Raw genomic sequence first — 15,384 nt, 5'->3', positions numbered from 1 at the left:
ATTCCCATTATGTGTGATAACAAAAGTGCCATAAGTATTTCCAAAAACCTTGTTATGCACTCTAAGACCAAGCACATTCCAATTATATATCATTTCTTGAGAGATCATGTTGCTAAAATTGTTATGAGATTGGAATATGTAGCTACTAATGAACAATTTACAGACATTTTAACAAAGCCACTACCCAGGGAACCCTTTGAGTTCCACAAACACAAATTGGGAGTGGTCTCTCCCTCATCGAAATGACTCATATTATTTGAAGTTACACAATTATTCATTCCCTTAAGCTATCTCATGAGTTAGCTGGAAGAGTAGAATGTTGCACAGGAGCAATACAGTAAATTAGCATGGTGTGGTGATTGTAAAAACTGTGATTGGTTGGTCGTCTGTCGAAGGAGTTGTGTTAATTGGAGATGGCACAAACTCAGGGGGGGAGTCTTTAGTGTAGTACATTATTTTTCATTGATGTCAAGGGGGGAGAAGATATCGTGCTCAAACATTGCTCAACACAGTGGACACCCAGGGGGAGAAGATGATGTGTTTCCCCAACAAAAAGGGGGAGAAGAAACACAAACAGTTAGAAACAGAGGAGAAGAATCATACTACAAAGGGAGAATATGTATGGCTTTGTGTTACAACGAGGACAACTCAAAGCAGACAAGTCATAGTGTATAATACGCCATGGTAAGTATCACATTCAAGGGGAGCATTGAATGTAGAAGCAGATTAAGCCCGATTGGTGTAAGGGGGAGTGTTTTTGCATGCCATATGTTATTGCTACATGATGTTATCATTATCATCAATTTCTAATATATGTTTAGCACAATTGTCATCAATTCCAAAGGGGGGGCTTGTTGGACACCTTGTTGGAGATTGGTAGACACAATGTTCTCATTCATTAGCACCTATGATTGGTCATGGAGTTTGATGTTGTGCAATCATTGATGTCAAAGGAAACATCAACTTGTTTGTTTAGGTCATCAGTAGAGAACCATCATAGTATTAGAAAAATTGAAGAATCCTCAAAAACATTATGACTATAGTTGGTGGATGTATGGTTCAATGGTTTGTTGTTTGAAAGCAATTTTTCTGTATAAGTAAGCTTAGACGCTCCTGTAAACTACATGGTTGGATGGTCCTCAAGAAAACCTTTTCCAATGGGTCTCATGGTTCCACCAATGCACACCATCACACCTCGGGAGTTTGAATAATGGTGAGTGCAAGGAGGTAAATGTCCCATGGTCCCACAGTCCTGTGGATAATAGGTCCCAAGAAGAGAAAAAAAATCCCTATTAGATGATAGAAATATTCATGTTCCACCCTGGGCAAGTCAAGTCATGACTTAAAGTGGAAGATATATAGGAGACAGAGGCCAGGGGACAAATAATTTTCCATCGACAGACACAAATTTTCATGTCTCACCCTGAGAGCATGGCTAAAGGACACAAGTTGTTCATGAATGAGTAATGTTGCAGTTGATGAACCCAAGAAACAGAGAAAAGTGCATCATCTGACATAAAAGTTTCAAATCTCGCCCCAAGAGCTAGAGGATATGCTATGCTATGGTAATGGAGAGCGCAGAAAAATAGAAGCTGAGAGATGGTGATTCTTCCTGAACATGGCAATCAATGCAAAATTTTCACCTCGTCAATTTTCTGATTGCAAAGGAAAATGTAACAAAACAAGGCTCTCTAGGATCTCACTTACATACAAGATGACTTAGTAAGTTGACACATGACACTCTCCCGATGGATGATGATGATGAGAAGGCAAGTAATGTGTCAGCAGGTTAACTACGTGACCCAAGGATAGGAGGACAAATGGCATAATCCTATTGGTTGACTAAGGTATGTGGCACAATAAGACCGCAATTCTGGACTCAATCATGTGATGTTGATAAAAGGTTCAACAATTTAACAACATATACAACTAAGTATTTGATGTCATTTCTCTTTAAAAAATTAAAGAAACAATTGTGCAACTGGACAATTGAGAAGTGTGAGAACAAGGGATCTAATCTCATAATTACAAGTGATAGATAACAAACAATTGGGTGTAATCTTAAAAAGATGGAGATTGTGTAAAGGACGAGAGGTTCAAAAGAGAAACACGAGATGTGAAGGACTACGATTGGTGAAAAAGGAAGAGGTTTAGATTTGACACTTTATAGATAAGAATGGAGTGCCAAAAGTATAGAACTGTAAGTTCAAATGCTAAACGCGAGATAACTTGGTGATGGAGTACAATCTCAAGCTGCAAGAAGTTAATTGAATTTATCTCTTAAGCCCGGTGAGGAGTAATTGAAGCAACTGTTCTCGAGAAACATGTAAAAAAGAAAAGAAAAGCAATGAAGTGTTTGTGAATGTAAGACATCCTGAGTGAGTGGGTGTGGAGTAAGCGCAGATAGTGAGTAGCAAAGCCTGATAACAAGTGAATTGTTGAAGTTTAACATTGCAGTCAAAGGTAATATGAGTGTCTACAGAGGATTGAGAATCCTATTAAGGCTGAGGAGCTGCAAAGGAGGATTGATTGAGAAGAAGGTAGTGAATTATCTAGAAATTCAATTAAGGTGCCAGGGCTCTTAGTTTGAAAATCACAAGAAAGAGTAGATCAAATTGGCAGAAGTGAGTTGGTGTCTGCATAGATCTAAGGTTGGTGCCTCAAGAAAGTTAGTGCTTGTTAATTTGAGGGGCTTGGAGCCTCTTGTGAGTTTTTGCTCACAAATATTGATGTAAATAGAATTGGTGCTCATGCTTTACATCATAATATAAACAAAGGTTTGGTGGTTTTTCTCCTTGAAGGGTTTCCACATTAAATCTTTGTGTCCATATGTGATGTCAATGCCTTGTTGTTGTGTATATTTTTCATATTGATGAATGATTGTTTAAACAATTGTAAAATTTTATAATTACTAATTCACCACCCCCCCCCCCCCCCCCCTTAGTAATTCTCGATTCCCAACAAAATCTAACAACCAACAAGATTGAAGGACAGGTTTTGAGGGTTTTTTCATAAATTCCTTTGTGGCCATTTAATTTTCTAGGATGGGAGGCCCTTGTGTGTTGTAAAACTAATGTTAATGGAGAGAAAATTTGAATGGTATAACTTTATGTGTGCATGTGCATGAGATTAGTTATTTCACTTCCATAGTTTTAACTATTTATTTACTCATTAAGATTCCAAAAATGCATTTATTTAGTAATCTCCAGTAGTTAAATTAACAACAAATGATTTACTAAAAAGTAACTTACTAGAATTTGGGGTTAAGGAAACTTAACAAAGAAAACCTTATGAAATTTCCCATGGTTCAATTTTCTCCCTCATCTACAATGGACACCCTTGAATTCATTGTGTTTATGATTTTTTTTTAAATGATTACTCTTTCTTCAATTTGACAAGGCATATAAATTATTTTTCCATAAAAGAGACATATTCTATAAAGAAGTTCAATTGGATTGTTGCTACAAAGTTATGAGGATGTGTTGTGTAGGTGTATTTGTGTGAAATAATATTGATATACATTATATTTGGATTTGGGGTATGATTTTTATAATTATAAAATCTCTTCTCTCTATCTCTCTCTATATCATCCATTCCACTTAAATGAATAAATGTTGAGAGTCTACTTAATCATTAAAGGAATTATTCTTGCCATCTTTGTGCATGTTTCTTTTCATTGATTCTTGTCTACTATGGTGGAATTCTCACTACTAGGTGGGGGATTGCACACAAGGAAAAGGAATTTTATTTCTACAAGGAGCAATGTCCACGAGAATCATTTCCATATGCGAGATTGGTTTTCAACATAGGCTAGAATACCAAGGAGCCCGTACTCTTAGCATTGCCTTATGCACTTAGAGTTGTAGCAGACATTAAAATAAATTATTTTAGAAACCATTGATTAATTACAAAGTTTTTTTGAAGAGTGAAATGACTAGGAAACAAAGTGACAACCATTTTGAGTGGAGTGTAATGAGTTTCATGTTATTATGGTACTTTCTCTTGTAAGTCCCAAGGGTTCAACTCAATCAATTATTACTAGTGTTTTTGGGCATTTAGATAATTCCTCGTTGACAGGTACTGAATTTGAATCCCCCTTGTGTAGTGGTAGTAATATACATCAATGATTTACTAGGGATGTCATGCATTAATGTATGGAAATATCCTTTGGATTTCCTTGGATCTTTCACTGCATGGTTTTCCTTAGAAAAAATAAAAATAAAAAATACTAAGTAGTCTTAGTACAAAGTGCATTTTTATGTGTTTTATCATGAATCAAGAATCCTAATGTGTCCCATAATCTTAGAAATATCAATCGTTTTCATCAATTTTGTTGATGGGAACAACCTTTTCCTTTGAAAGTTATTTGCAAAGTACAAGAACATGGCCAATATTTATGCACGTGACTTTGACTTCGTCAAACTTATTAAGTTGTAGTGTGATGGTTCGAGCGAGGCACCATACTTCTACAAGGAGAAACAAGAGAGTGGAATCACCACTCGAATATAGGGGAAAAATAAGAAAATTTTAAAGGGAAGAGAAAAAGAAAATAGAAGGAGAGAAGGTTAATGGACTAACGAAGGTTATAGTTATGACTATGTGATTTAATATTGTATATTAATCATATTTCAATATAAATAAGAAAAAAAAACAATTTAACAAAGGAAAATAAAATAATAAGGATAAATTTATTGGACTTCCTCGGTGAGCTAATTAACCTAATTATCAAAGATGAAAAAGAGGACATGAGGAACTCCCATTCAAAAAAATGTTGGTATAGGTAAATCTGATGCTACTTGGGCCAAATATGAGTGATGTGATGGGCCTCCTAGAAAGTATTTCTCTACTTGAATGAACTTGCACATATTCCTACAAATTCCTATAAAAAACAAACTTGATCCCCATCTCCAATTTAATGCAATAAAAATCCCTGAATATGCCATATAAAAAATGAAATAATGAAGTGGTATATGGTCATCCAAAGTGCCTTGGAAATGTGAACCTCTATTACCCCGACTATGCTAGAACCTCATTTGAGGCGTTGAAAATGAAGCAAGAAAATAACAATTTGACTTTGCCTTGGTCAAACTAGAGAAATTTTGAATTTCCATTTCAGCATAAATCTTGGAGTTAATTAACTAAGGTGACATGGCACTTGTCACTCAGTTAACTCAGTTAATTCGAGTGTGGGAATCTTGAGTTCAATTTAGTATGATTGATTGCCAATTTGTAGCAATCGGTTTCAGTTAAATTGAGTTATGGTCATTTAAACTAGTTCTACCTGTTGGAGGAACCAGTGGAGGTCAAGTTGTGGAAGTGGAACTCCAACCACACTCAGTGACCAACCAGTTAACTAATCAATCAACCCAAAATAACTGATGCATGCATAAAATTCGAGTTACCTAGTTGAGATGGAGATTCCAAGGCAGTGTATTATCAGTTGTATACTATTTTGAAGTGTACAGGTGCTGCATGCAGTCAAAGGAAGAACCTGGAGGAATTGCGCAATCAAATTGATGGAATTTCCTTAATAATAGGGGCTAATTTCCTCAAGGAACAACACAAGGAAATAGGAGCTTGGAGGGCTTGAAAAATTGCCTAAGTGTTGGCCAGAGTCAGTCAATCAGGCAGAGAGAGAGACTATACACATGCAAGTTGTGCTCAAGCTTGAGCAAGCATGTGTATTCATCTCTATTCTTTGATTAATGCAATACAAATATGAAGGGGTTTTGAGCAGTTACTTTCCCCTAGATAAATATTTGTGCATATGTGATGTTTCCTTTTACATGTCTATGATTTGGGTTCTATATTATGAATTAACTTCCACAAATCATTAGAGTAGCTTCGAGTCTTTTGATTTAGTAAATTTCATTATCAATTTCGAATCTACACAATAATTTCTACATGAGGGAGAAGAGTTGAATTATTCAAAGTGTGAGAGGGGACTAAGCTAATGGATATGCCTTGGGACAAGACAACAAGCCTTTAAAGAATAATCCATGCCAAAAAAACAAGATACACATGAAGGTGATAAAAAAGAAGGAATCAAGCAACATAAGAAGGTGGAGTAGTGGAAGAGATAAAATAAGTTTTGGTGTTGATTTGGAAGCATTCCTATATGATATCAAGATGAGAAAATAAGACTTAAAGAGTCTTTACAAAAAGGAAGAGAAGGGAATGACCTAGAGGTTTAAGTAAATGATGCCTTAGTAATTAGGTAAATTATTATGTATGGAAGAGACATACCATGGATTTTGACTGGGAATTGTGAGTTCAAGAGTGCATGGTGTAGATATTTTCCTCAAACAACATGCTCTATTTTGTGGACCAAAAACACATACATGGTATGACCTAGGAAACTTGTGATTCACTTGATAGTCATAAATTATGAAGGGTCAAGGAAGGTTTTACCTACTAGATCCCTAACTAAGCATTCCCAAATGGACTTGGGTCATCAAGGAGTTGCAATGAATCATCTCAACCAATTGTAAGTTGCATAAAGGGTTATAAGCCCAAAAAAATTCCAAATTGTGGGCGACTGCCCCAATTGATAGCTCGAAAGGGTATTTATAGAGTTGAGGAAATGACTAGAGTTTGAATTTAAGAGGATAGGTGGCATGTGAACCCCACATAAGCACTAGACATCCAAAGTAGGTTGAACATCTAGATTAATGTAGGATGACTTGAAGGAGAATTATCCAATGCACAATGGCCTTTGTACAGAGAAGGAAAGGCAAGCAAGTCACCATTAGATATGTTATGTATTAAATGACATAAAAATCGATCACACCATGGTACCTCTAAGGTAGGCATATGTAATTTCTAGAAGTGTAAAATATATATGCTACATGATGCATTCAATGTTGATTTATTCCACGTAAGTTGTTGTGCCCAAAATGTGGATATATCAAAACTATTGTATACCATGGGCCTATCATTTATATTAAAACCTTATAAGGATCAAGAAGCCCATAAAATACCTCCTCCACTATAGATTAATAAATTTGGATGGATCAAATCTACATATTAGAGCCTTGGATTGGTTTAGATTTAATATTTTGTTGGATATTAATCTTGACTAAATTATCTTCTTCTCATACAATTATATTTCCAAATTTGACCTTTGTATTTTTTTTCCTAATTCACTTGTGGACGATCATTGAAGATATTAAAGACCACTAGACATGAGAGAGCCTTGAAGAAGAAAGAACCCAAGGAGAAAGAATGATGTGCCATTTCACCTCAAAGGTATGGTTGTGATCTTTTATATTTGCAATACAATCTCCTTTAAACCCCCTCATTTTTGTTTGCAATTGTGTAATGTAGTTCACTCAAATACTTTTCTCAGTATATTTTGAGATTTTATTTTCTTTCGATTGTTTTAATATTTTAGGCTAGCTATAATGATAAAAAGATTTATTAATTGATTTATTGTTTGATTGGTTGGGGTAGATCTTATTTAAATATTTTCCATTGGGATATGGAGTCAAAATGCTAGGTTGTAGCATCAACCAGAGCATTCACAAGGCAAGCTAACTATGTTTACTGGATCTTAAAGCAGGGTGAAAAATGAGATGGAAGAATAGTGAATTTAATAACGGTTAAAAAGCCATTAAGTATTTCTTAACCATACCTCAGAGGAAAACATTTATACTGTAAACACAGACAGAAATAAGGCGCTCCAACAGCATATCCTACTCTAAAATTTATGTTTTACAACAAGATTTTAATGATGCACAATGAATGGAAACAACGAAACATTTAACGCAGAAAGAAAAACATCACCAGATAAAAATAACTCAAGTATCTTGAAAATGGTCTTTTATTATTGATTCTCCAGCTCCAAAAATTATAGTACTCCAAAAGAAAAGAAAAAAAATACAATCACTCGGGTCCAACCCCCTAAGACTTCCAATACATGAAGTATTTAACTAAAATTTATAAAAACTGCCATATACACTTGGAAATTTGTTATTGATTACAGAGAAACTAAAATTTGACTAGTGTGACCATGAAGTGGCCACGATAAGATAACTTCAACATCTGGCCCCTTTTTTATGAATGTCATTGTTGGGTAATCAATTTTGATGTACTGGTTGATTTGGTTGTTCTTTAATAAATTGTGTTTCCTTTGCTAACTCAACTAGCTGCTGTCTCGGCTCTGTGCTGACTCTTCAATCTTACTTGTCTTGTTCCTCCTGGTAGTCGCACAGTTTGCTCCACTCTTCTTCATCTTGGATTTTAACCTTAATCAACCTGCGGTATATCTCATCTACTTCTGTGTACCGCACAAAAGTGAGCTTCACTACAAAAACATGTTTCAATTCATGTTCAATGAAAATTGGATTGCTGATAGCATCTAGCATTCCTCTTCCTGTCATGCTGCCTCTGATATTGGAGAGATTGACAACATCCCTTGCAATTTCTTTTAACCTCTTGACATAATCTTCTCTTGTCATGAGTTTATCATTAATGACAAACAGAGAAGGGAGACCTTTTTGTGTCAAAGGTTCAATTCTGTTGAAAAATATATTTATTGTCAGCTCCAAATTCTGGCATTTCTCCTCAAGCTGTACAGTCAAGTTCTTTTTTGTCAATACCTTCTTTACCTGTAGGATAGTTTATGTTCTATCTCCTACTCCCATCTCTTCTAGCTCATACATGTTCTTTGAATTTAGAAATTTGATGATTCTATTGGTTGTTGCTGGCATGTCTCCCAGCGCCTGGTTAATGGTTGAAATAGCCTCTTTAGCTTTTTCAACTAGCTCCTTCTACTCAAATATGATTTGGATACTGGGCCAAATCTCATTCATACCCTCAATGATATTTTTCCAGATGATTTCCTTTACCCTTCCCAGAGTGTTGCCAATTGATGACTCCTTTTTAGATTTCTGCAATTTTTCAATTAATATTCGTGCCCTCTGCATTTCTATTGAATTCGCACTCTCAGCTCTTTTAATATGGTCTTGCAAAACGGTGACTTGAGTTTCCAATCTCTTGATTTCCTTTGTCTGAAGGTTCATGCTCTCCATTCATTTGGCTAGTTCTTCTGCACTGCTTCCTGTCCCTGTATTGGTAGTTGTTGGAGTAGCTGCGGGAATAATTGTAAGAGGAACAACCTCCATAGTGGATGTGGCCAACTGTGCTGCTTTCTCCTTTTCTTGTACCATCTTCTCCATCTATGTTTCCATTTGCTTTATTTGGAGTGATTGTTCCATTATCAATTTCATCATTTATGCCTTTTGACTCTATGTTTCCTCCATCTCTTTAGTCAAGGGATCCTGTGTTACAGACATTTTGAGTTGTTTTCTCAAGGCTGCTATGTCAGCATCCTTCTTTTTCATAATCTCTTCTATTGCTTTCACATTTGATGGATCATATCCAATCTTCACCACTAAATCCTCCAAGGACTGAATTCTGCTATCCTTTGATAGAGATGAAATTTTTTCCATCGTCAACTCTAATTGGGAATTTGATAAAGCCACTTGCATTTCAAACAAATTCATAGAGGTATTTGTCAGAGTGGATGAGATCATCTCACCAGATTTCTTATGCATTTCCAGGTGATCAATAGGATGAACATTTCTAGCATCAAACTCAAAGGAAGTCTGTTTATAATCAGCTGGAGTTTTGGGTTCTGCAATTTGTTCCTCTAGGAATGCCATGTGCATTTTCCATTTCTCTGAATCGAAAGCTAACAGAAGTCTGCCTTGGGAAGTAGAACTTTGCTTCCAAAACTGAGCATAAGTACTCTTTCTAAAAATTTCATTTCTGATATTAATCTCTCTAAAAGAGTCGAAGATAGTCTCCTCCTTTTCTCTTGTTGCACTGGTAGATGTGGAAGTTTGAAGAGTTTGTTGCCTTTCTATGATTGGAGTTGTAGGAAAAGATAGATCTCTTGTTGGAGATGAACCAGGAGTGTCACTGAGGTTAATAACTGTCTATTTTGGTAATTCTTTACTCTGGTCTATGTCCATATGAACCCTTACCCTTTTTTTGAATTTCAACTTAAACTCCTTTATAGAAGTATCAGTCCCTGGTGACTGATCTATTCTCTGTCTTTTCCCAGTTGCTTCTTTCTCCTGTTCCTTGTCCTTGTCTGGTCTATCCTCTGCACTCTACTTTTCTTGCTACCTATGAGTATGTGCACTTGAAGAGAAAGTATCTACTCCTCAGCCTCCTGCAAGGTCTCAGGCATCCACTCTATCTGGTTCATGAATTTCTCTATTTCAGGCCTGTGAGTGTGAATATAAGGTGTTGATTTGTTTTCCACCCTTTTCTTGGAGATGATACCCATGGGTCATAAGACCATGTGAAGCTATGGGTGAAATTCATTTGTCTTAACTTCTTATTAGCCTCCTCACCTGCTTCCCTATTGTTGCAAATAAAAGGACCAATCTGGGATTTGATCCTGAATTGACACTTCTTCTTTGCTGCTACAAAGTGCACTTCATTTGCATTGATCATCTGCTTGACATACTCTAGTGAAAATATCCTCATGGGGAGGAACTTTGGCAGCTTGTAAGGGGGAAATTCACATCCATATATCCTTAATTCTGTGTAATTTTGGTACAAGAACCAGTCTCCTGTTCTATCTTGGTCAGTCAGTTGCATAATTCTTTTGATTTCTTCACTAATTCGGGGTTTTGCTGTACCGTTGAGGAGGCTCATAGTTGGATGGACAAACATCTTTGTGAATGCTTTGAAGTCTTTTTTATCCTTCATCAACAAGTTTGTCCAGAAGATGACAGACTAAGGTTCACCTTCTTCATTTAGCTTACTCATCACAAACTAAAACTTGTTTGCCTAAAAATAAACAAACATGTAAACCAGTACTGAAGAATAATCAAATACTTCCTCTATGGTGAAATTTATGAATTTTTCATGGATGGAATCTACCATGAATTGACTAAAATTAAACAGGATAGAGGGCTTTGACTCTGATGACAATATGGACAGGAAACCTATTATGGCCTCATCAATCCACTGATCTGAATAATACCCTAGCAGATATGAAAGCACAGTAACTATGTGTCTGGTTCTATCAGGGAAAGAAGAGGATGGATATGGAGGATTTTTCTTAGGCAGTGGGGTCTCTTCAGTCATGAATAGTTCCAGGGTTTTAGCTCTTTTAGCAAAGTCTAACTTCTAGTACTTTTCCCTGAGGATTTCATGGGAAAAAGAAGTGGTTCCTTCAATGGTTGGAGCTTGCATCATCTACATTATGGATTTAGCATCAATGGTGAACAATATTTCTTCTGCAGAGGATACTACTGCTCTTTACTATGGGCTATAGCAGGACTGGCATTTTCTGATCAATTCTGGGCAACTATGGGTCTTGGGAAATATGTAGAAAGGTAAATTTGTATCCCAGAGTCCTATATCGTCCATTTCATCGACGAATTTGTCCTCCCACCAACAGTAAATGTCGAAGAGATCAAATTCTGACATTGTCTCGTGTATCTTGTAGTCTCTATCTGCAAGTGCAATGTGGTCCAAGTCCACTGGTGGGTGCACCATTGGATTGAACAACTCTTGTTCTTTCTTCTTCGGCAGCATGGTTATCTTCTGGAAGTTTGAAACATGAACTGTAACTAGATATTCAGGTGAATTGCAATTAGGAAAGGGGATGAAAAGAAGAGGAACGCAGAGAGGGAAAACAGAAAGGGAGTGAGCGAAAAATGGGATTCAAGAAGGTGAATGCCTGCTAAACATAGCCAATTGCAGCTTGATGCTACTGAGTAGGTAATTCAACTATTTTTCTGTACTTTGTGTATGTCTCTACAAATTTTCACTTCACCTGCTACGCATAAAATACATATCAAAACTCTGTAGACTCCAAACGGGTGAGAGATGATGTATTTGTAATTTTTCAAAGTTCCCGTTGAAGCGGCATGAAGTGGCGCAGGCCCGTTGGCTAACGATCTAACGAATTGAATGTGCAACATGTATTGTGCAAGAATGGAGGTGATAGGTGGATGGGACGGAGTGGTGATGTGGAGCAGCGGGAGTGGTGAGCGGACAAGATAGGGAATTACGACGTGTCGCGACAAGGTTAGTGGAGGTCCGATTGTCAGATGAGTGGTTTATTAAGAGAGGAAACCACTTTTTGGAGGCCCCCCTGAGTGGTAAGTGAAATTAGCGGGGGGTTGTGAAATTGTGAGAGTGTGACACGTAGGAAAAGGCAAACCGTCGATTTCGGACCCCTCCCCCCTGACATTAATGTTCTGAGGATGGGGGGGGGGGGCGAAATCCCATATGAGCCTTCGGATCAAATGTTGAGCACAGGGATTTGATGGAAGGTGAGGGGTGTATAACCAATCATGTGACAGGAAAGTGAGTGGTGGGGTTGGGAAAATAAATGGAATGGGGGCAGAGTATATGAAATAAACTTAGGAGTATCTTGTTATACCCCTATCTTTAAATTATTATTTTTCTCCACATTTAGGAAAGATACATGAAATATTGAATAAGACATTAGAAGGAATTTTCATGTCCTTTTCCTCTTTATTATTCCTTCAATCTACCTACCCTTTGTTTCTAATCTAACACCTTTTTATTTTTGCAGGGTGCATCTAGACTTGCACACCCTTTTTTCACTTTCTCTTTTTTTACTTTCTAACCTACTCTATCACTTATCTCTCCCATTGGTTCAGATTGAACAGTTGAACCAATTTCATTTCTACCTAGCTACTGATTTTCCAAGCTTAAACTATTTGGCAGATCTTTATTTTCTAACCTATCAATAGAAATTGAAAATTGTTCAATCATGCTTAGACTGTATGAATTGAACAATATTTGGGGTTTTGTTTTTCTTTTCATATTTTTTTTTTTGTTCTTTCTCTATTTCAAATACCCTCTTTTCTTTTTTCTTTTCTTTTTTGGAAATAAATTGAATATTGAAATCTATGCACAATATGGAATATGCAAAAATGTGAGATACTCAGTCACCTTGAGATCCTATAAATTATAGGACCCTAACAGTGGCTCCAGCTGGGTATGGCACTTCTCTGTGTGAAGTGTGAAGAACATAATATCAATAGCCTTGAGTTCTCCATATCTGCATTGTATTCAATCTGATTCCTTTTTGTGGTAGCTTCATCAAACCCAACTTAGGGCCTTCTCTACGGGCATCAACCTTTGTCAAATGAGTCACCCAATCAAAAACATAAAATACTGTGATATTTACAAAGGAATGAGGAAAATATATGTACTTATGAGAAGTAATGCTTCAACATCCTGCCATTAACATGACCTCCTGGCAACTCTATTCCATCCAACTCTTTGAGAAAAATTGCATTATTTCCTTTGAAAGCATAAATAATATATGGACCTCTCCAAAGATTTTCAAATTTACTATGCTTCCCTTTATCTTCTCTCCTTGAATCCCATTTTAGCAATTTGTCTCCCAGGTTGAAATCATTAGCTTTGGTTCTTTTGTCGAAAATATTATTTATGTTTTCCTGAACAACCTAAGTTTTGTTGTATACCTCTTCTCTAGACTGCTACAATTGAATTGTCTAATTTATTCTTCTTTGTATATCATTTGGTTCAGTTTGTATCTCCTGAATAATCTTCATGACTAGCACCCCCATGGAAGAAGGAAAAACTACATCCATTCCATAAACCAATTGGTATGGGGACATGCCAATTGATCTTTTTGTAGTCAATCTATCAGCCCATAATGCATTGATCAATTTATTATGCCATGACTTCTTGTTGTCCTCCAATAGCTTCTTAGTGATGTTCACCAAACTTTTGTTTGAGGATTCATCCAACCCGTTACCTTGAGGATAATAAGTTGTTGAATGACCTAAAGAGATATGGTATTTGTGACAAAAATCCACCATCTTCTTTGATTTGAAAGTTGCAGCATTGTCAGTGATAAGTTTCCTAGGATACCCAAATATGGAAATGATATTGGTTTCAAGGAATTTTATAATAACAGAATCAGTAGCAGCTCTGGAAGGGGTGGCTTCTATCCATTTTGTAAATTAGTCTATAGCAGTAAGGATCCATTTGTGTTGGGCAGAGGATGGAGGATGAATTTCACCAATGAAATCAAATCCCCACTATTGGAAAGGACTTTCAATAGAGATGGGCTTCAGGGGCAAGGGTAATAATTTTCTCTTTCCTTCAAAGATTTGCCATTTATGGCAAGCAGTGACCATTTTATGGATGTATGGGAAAAGCATAGGCCAATAGAAACCAACTCTAAGGACTTTATTAGCAGTTGTTTTCCAATAAAGATGGCCTCCATAGTCAACTTCATGGAATTCCTGCATAACTCTATCGGCATCATCTTTAACAGACATTTGAGTAAGATACCTCAATCATCTTTCCAATATAATGTATTTTCAGTAATGCAAAACTTGACTTCTTTTAATTTTAGAAATCTAGCCTTTGTTTTGGATAATCCAGGAGGAGCATTTAAATTGAATAGAACATACAAAAGATCTGCATACCAAGGGGGATTTAGGAATGCCTTGTCTATTGGTGGAGTCACCAGTTCCTCTAGATCATTCAAAGCAAATACCATGTTGATATCTAGTGCATTAAAATTTGATTTAACCATCAGTTTGGCTAATCCCTGTCCTTTAATCAACTTCGTGGGCTTGATTTCTATCTCATATTCCAGAATAACAGCTATCCATTTGCCTCTCTTCCCATCAGGTCCATTTTGTGTTAGAATATCTTAGACAACTACATTAGGCACATAAGCAATGATATGAGAATGTAAAATATAAACTATGAAATATTTTATTGTTTTGACTAGAGAAAATGCCTATTTTTCCATGATATTGTACTTTAAAGAACCATCTCTCGGAGCTTTGCTAAAGAATTCTATTGGATGTTCATTTCCTTCACTATTTTTATGTAATAGTACAACAACAATAATATGTCCAGATGCAAAAGAAAATATAATAAAATCTTTGGTGAAATCTGGGTTGATTAAAGCTGGAGCTTCTGTTAATGCATGTTTGAATAGATCAAAATATTGTTTGGCTTCAACATTACATTTAATTTATGTGTCTTTCTTGAGCATGTTTGTTATATTTCTAAGAAGTTCAACAAGATTTGGTATGAATCTTCTCAAAATTTTGATTTTTCCAATAAAAGATTGAAGTTCCTTTATGTTTCTTGGATGACTAATTTTAAGGATACCTTCAATCCTACTAGGGTCAATTCTGATTCCATCTTTGGAAATGATATGGCCTAGAAGTTTTGCTTCTTCAAGACCAAAGAATGTTTTCTTGGGATTCAACGAGATACCAAATTTTTTGCATTTTCCAAATACTCTTCTTAAATGTGCTAGGTGTTCTTCATTTGTCTTTGAAAAAACATTGATGTCATCAAGATAAATCACAATAAAATTTCCAATTT

Source organism: Pinus tabuliformis, chromosome Q, assembly GCF_031772625.1.
Source record: "Pinus tabuliformis cultivar Carrire ecotype Pingquan chromosome Q, CPIR1, whole genome shotgun sequence".
Taxonomy (NCBI): Eukaryota; Viridiplantae; Streptophyta; class Pinopsida; order Pinales; family Pinaceae; genus Pinus; species Pinus tabuliformis.
Note: the sequence above shows the minus strand (reverse complement) of the source record.